The sequence below is a fragment of the Humulus lupulus genome, chromosome 4, assembly GCF_963169125.1.
Source record: "Humulus lupulus chromosome 4, drHumLupu1.1, whole genome shotgun sequence".
NCBI lineage: Eukaryota > Viridiplantae > Streptophyta > Magnoliopsida > Rosales > Cannabaceae > Humulus > Humulus lupulus.
The window spans coordinates 135,061,796-135,067,760 of record NC_084796.1 but is presented as its reverse complement, the minus strand read 5'-3'; positions in this window follow the sequence as shown (position 1 = coordinate 135,067,760).

Sequence of the window (5,965 nt, the reverse complement as noted above, 5' to 3'; positions counted from 1 at the left end):
TTACGTACTCCAGATGATATCCTCAACAATTCATCTGCCAGAGTTTCTAATTCCTTCTCAATAAGTATTACTGTCCTCGGCCTCTCAAATGGCACCTTTGAGGCAACCTCTCTATGTCCATCTCCCTCTCGGAACATTCCCAACACCGAGCCCTTCCAGTTCGTTACATGTCCAAAGCATAAGCTCGTCAGTTAAATGCTCATCCTTGAGGACTCAGCCTCGAACCTCGAATGTATCGATGCATTCCAGTTCTCCGTTTCCCGCACCATGGGAAATCCATCCTAACATCTCGAGTCATTCTACGTAGAAGTCATGCCCTCACCTGGCCTCCTCTCAGGTGGCATCCTCTTCCTCATGTATACCAATAACCTCCCTGGTTCCTATCGCCATCTTGACAACCACCTTAGTAACCAAACTTCTTTCAAAGCTCAAATTAGGTGCCCAAGCACTGTCTGGGGTCCTTTCCCCTCAAAAGTGAGAATCCGACCTCACTGCGTTCTATCACCACAAGTACCATCTTATCAATCAGACTTTTCCCCCTTTCTGGCAAACTAGAAGCCATAGAACTATCCGGGGTCCCTTTAACTTGATTATCACAAATCTATCCTTACTAATTCCATCAAAGGAAGCACCGCCCTTGCGGCTCTATCACTCATGCTCTAAACATCAACCATCAGTTCCTCGAACAACATGGCCCTCTCCGCCATCCACATGCAGACGATAAACTCATACCTCAGAGCAGCCCAAATACCTTAGACTATTCCCGATCTTAAATCCTTAAATGGGTCGTCATCAATTCCGGATACATCCATCAGTATAACTTTCCGAAATGAATTACCCAGATCACCAAACCCATTGATTTACACTGTTGTTACCCCCAACAGTCCAAGCCAAACTTATAAGCCCACCAATCTCCATGGTGCAAATCATGTCTTTAAAATCTCTTCTAACCTTTCATCATATAGGTCCTTCCAAACCCATTAAGCCAGTACCTCAGCCCGAGTACCAAATCCGGGTACCTCTCTGCCTCAACATTAACACGACCCTCTAATCAGGATCCCTCATCCCCTTAACCAAGGGTGGAATTAACTCTGCTCGTCTATTGATAAATCCCTTGCCAACTCGAGCTCTCCTCAAAACCCGAGGATAACACCCCTTAAACCTCTCATGTAATACCTTTATCTGTCCATACCTCACAGTAAACCAACACTGGTAACCTTACTGTTAACACATCGGAATCAGCTAGTTTCCCCAAAGGAATCCACTGTTCTTCTATCCCATCTCAACTAACAAACTCCACAGCTAGCTCACACACTAGTGATCCTCTGCTGCTACTTTCAGGGGTAACTGGAGATCTCAATTCCAACTTATATCTAAAACCCCCTTTCAACACAATATCACGTCCACAAAACCCTTCTAGGAACCAACAACTCAAGTTCATCCGTCCAAACCGACCAAACTCCTGAACTCAGAGGTTCATACTCTGAACCAACTCACAACTAAATCCAAATATCCACAGGTATAATGCACACACAAGCATATACTAGGTCAAATCCACAATGATATACGTTTAGCTACCAGATTCAATCGTTACTAAGTAAATCCATACTTATCATGCTTCAAACAAGCCAATATACAAATATAACTAATGAATTAAATCCAGAAAATTAACCACATACACTCAATATGCGAACCATTATGCCAATATTCATCCACATACATAATAGTATTATTCAGCATGCATCAATCCCAACATGCAATAGTCAAGGGCCAGGCCCTATCAGTATCTCATGCATATGTCATTTCATTCCCCATGCTCCATATAAATAAGCAGGCAAACAGGCATTCAAACATATATTTAGACATGTCCATCCCTCATACCAACCAACCCTGAGTCGAGCTTGTCACTGACAGCGAGCGTACATGTTCGGTCGATCTCCAGAACCAATAAACCTTGGCTCGCTCTGATACCAAGTTGTAACGCCCTACATCCTTAGAGCCGTTACTAAGTGAGTTTTAAGACAAAACAGTGCAATGAACTCGCTAACCGAGGTTTTGAAACAAAAGTGTGACTAATAAAAAGTTAAGGCTGTACTCTTTGAAAATGCGTTGACTCAATAAAAACTTCTAGTATTTAAACAATTGGGATCCCAAAATAATGTTTGAAAACTATTTACATCATGAAATAAGTTTACAGTTGATCGGTTACAAAATCATAGATTATTACAGCCATTTTCGAATAAACCCCCAACCAAAGCAGTCGGGCAGGCCAAACATGTACGCATCGCTTCACGCTCTCCGTACTCATGGTTGGTTGACTCAATCATTGCCCTTACCTGCAACACAGAGCACCCGTGAGCCGAAGCCCAGCAAGAAAACTCATGCAGAACATAACATGTGCAACGTATACAGTTTATCATAACAGATAATCCACAATTAAACAAGTCAATCATTAGACTAAGCAAACACGGCCATGCCGCCCCAGAGCCTTACCGAAGCCTGGGGTATCGGTTCTCACCGCGAGGATAACTCATGTATCCCTTGGGTCCCACCCTGAATATAGCATCCCATGTGCTAGGTGTTACTTTCGGCCCACGGCCGCCCCGGCTTACGCCGTACCCGGCCCACGGCCGCCCCGGCTTACGCCGTACTCGGCCCTTGCCGCTCATTTCATCATAATCACACATATAGTACATTCAAAATAATCATTCACTCACATCATGATTCATTTAAGGTTTAAACATTTGCACATAATACAATCTGGGGCCATGCCCTAACCTCGGGTGTTATAGTTTTCTTACCTGCACACCGAGCCTCCTGATGCACTTAAGCCACGAGCACGGTCCTCAAGCCCGAGCCTCACCAACAACCTAGTCACAACACACAAGAAACATCCCTCAATACTAATCAACCCAAAACCACTTCCCGGGACCAATCCCGCACTCTCGGGACTTCTAAAACCTTAAAACAACACCCCGGAGTCATCCCCCGAACCCCCGGAGCAAAGGCCTAAAATTGCCTAAAAAAATGATGCCCTGAAATTTGCCTTGTGCCGCGGCACCACATCCTTGTGCCGCGGCACCCACCAGCCAGAGGCTCCCTTGCCGCGGCACGAAAAACTTGTGTCGCGGCACGCCTTCGCAGACCCAGAATTCTGGGTTTTCTCCTGCGTTTTCTCCGAGCTAAAACCTTCCCAATTCATACTAAACCAATACCCAAACCCCAAAATCATTTTCAAACATCAAATAGACTATATAACAACCCATAACTCAAGGTTCAAGCTCAAAAACATCAATACACCCAAGATTCACACCCATTGATTCCTATTTTCAGCAACTCATCCCAAAACTCAAACAACTAACTCAAGCTCTAGATTTTACAATTCAAAACAGAAATCAAAACTTAGGTATGTATAAAGCTCTTACCTCCAATGGAGAATCCACACAAGGCTTGCTTGACCCCTTCCTAGACTCCCACTTCTCCTTCTCTTCTTCTTCTTCTTCTTCTTCCTCATGCCCTAGCTTTTCCCTCTCATTTCTCTTCTCTTCAAACTCTATCAAGACTAAACATAAATAAGCCCCAAACCGTACACCCCATATACACAGCCCAAATTTGTCTATTAACCTTGCCAAATGACCACTTTACCCTTACTTACCTATCTTTTCCTACTTAAACCTCAAGGGCACTTAAGTCCTTTCATTTCTATTTCATTTCTACCATTTTCTCTCTAAAAGTTGTTACTCTCAGCAGTAACTAATGGTTACCCAGGTTACTAAATCTCCAATAACCATTACCCGCTAAATCTCAACTTAACCATAAAATTCCCGAGGTACCCCTAGGCTCCTCCCGAGCCGGGTACAGAAATCCCGTTGCAACTCTTGAGTTAACTAGCTCTCTAGGACCGTCTCGGCACGTGCATCACAATAATACAACCACACCCACGTGGTACAATTCACAGAATACAATTATCACATATCAATACCGTTATGCCAATCATGGCCAAAATTACATTTACGCCCTTCTAACACGATCCGGGCCTACATGCATACTAGTATACATAGTCATGCATCTCAGATAAACAAATAGTCAAATAACATGCTTTAAATCATAACCATGCATTTAATTCATAAAATCACACATAAATCCCAACCTGCCCTCCTGGCACACTAATCAAGGTCCTTAAGCCTTATTAGCGAATTTGGGTCGTTACACCACGAGTAAATATTATTACTTTTTTTTGTCTATTTCTGTAGAATTTCAATAATACCAAAGTCCCCCCTTCCTGTCCTATATTCCTATTATTTAAAGGGGAATTCTATGGACAGGTTTGGGTAACTTTGTAAATAAACTGCGTAAATTAATACAGATTGTTCCAATTTTCATTGGGATATGATTTGATAACATAATGAATATACTCATGCCATCTGGGATAATAAATGACAGATATATGATACAGCTTGGTTATTAATGAGCGTAAAAAGTATACTGAATCTCCTGGGATCCTTTAGTATGCGTTATGTCTAGGTCCTCACAAGCTGAATATCTCACGCGAGCTCGGGTTTAACAATTACTTGACTCCAAGCTCATAGTATCTTCAGAGCGCCCAAAATTGGATCTGACATTATGAGTCTCGAACTCGATTGTTACATCAAGTGTAGGTCAGAAGATAACCTGTATACTGTGTACGATCTGGATTGGATCTCGAGCTACTTACATCATTAATAACCAGATATTCCACTTGGCTATTTTTCTTCAATTTTATCTAGCAACTGTACCACAGCTGAGTAATTGAAATCGAGCTGCTTACATCATTAATAACCAGATATTCCACTTGTTATTTTTCCACAAATTTATCTGCCAGCTGTACCTGAGCTGATTAATTGAACTCAAGCTAATTTTAGGGTACAACAGTGAGCTTTCACCTAGTTCCCATCATTAGGACGCATAATACATGAACAAGATTTTTAATTAGCCTGCCTTTTTTCTACTCCAACGTCCCTAGTTCTCTGGGCCTGGGGCTTTGATCGTGGTGCAGAGGGATTTGTTGGCGCATTATGTCTTTGTGAGCTTGTCCTAGCTCCTCCCCATGGATTGTTATGGGAATTACAATGAATTTGTGAAGATGGCACCGAGCTAGGGGTCGCGCTCCTGATTGATCGACTGACATGCTTATGACCCCTGTGATGATCAGTGGCCCGGGCATTTTGGTGGTTTCGACCTGAAGGTACAGAACTCAGAGTGGTGGTTCTGATAGATCAACTTGGTTTGGATTGGTTATTCATGTGGGACATATGAGACTCACTTTACCATTTTCCGACATTAACGTCGGTTGCAAGACGGGGTAACCGAGCAAAGTCCTCCTCCATTTGCCTATTTCCCCTTACGAGACGACTCATTAACTGGGTGTTTTGCATCTTGACGGCAATTAGATATCTTGGGTTATGATTTGGCGGTAGTGATGCTGAACTCCCTGTATCGTTCTGACCCGCCACTTGTTTTCCCAAACGTTGCAGAACATCTGTGCCTCTATCATTGGGCACAGCAGTATGATGGGCTTCCTACCCACCAAGCTGTTCTGTCTCATGATCATGCATTGAGTGAGTGAACACCATGATAAAATTTGACTGGAACATGTGAAGCACTAATTTACTCTCAATGAAAGCAGCAAACGGTTGACGCGATTTTTCGTCAACAGTGTATTAAGAAATTAAATGGGTAGATTAGTGCTAGATTATAAGTTGTAATGAACTAATAAACATTCACTCAAAAGCATAGAACTTTTACGTGGTTCAGTGGTTCAAATCCACCTAGTCCACGCGTCAATATTATTACTTTTCACTCTCTATTTCTGTAGATTTTCAGAAATAACAATGTCCCCCCTTCCTGTCCAATATTCCTAGTATTTATAGGGGAATTCCATGGACAGGTTTGGGTAACTGTCTAACAAAACCGCGTAATTAAATAC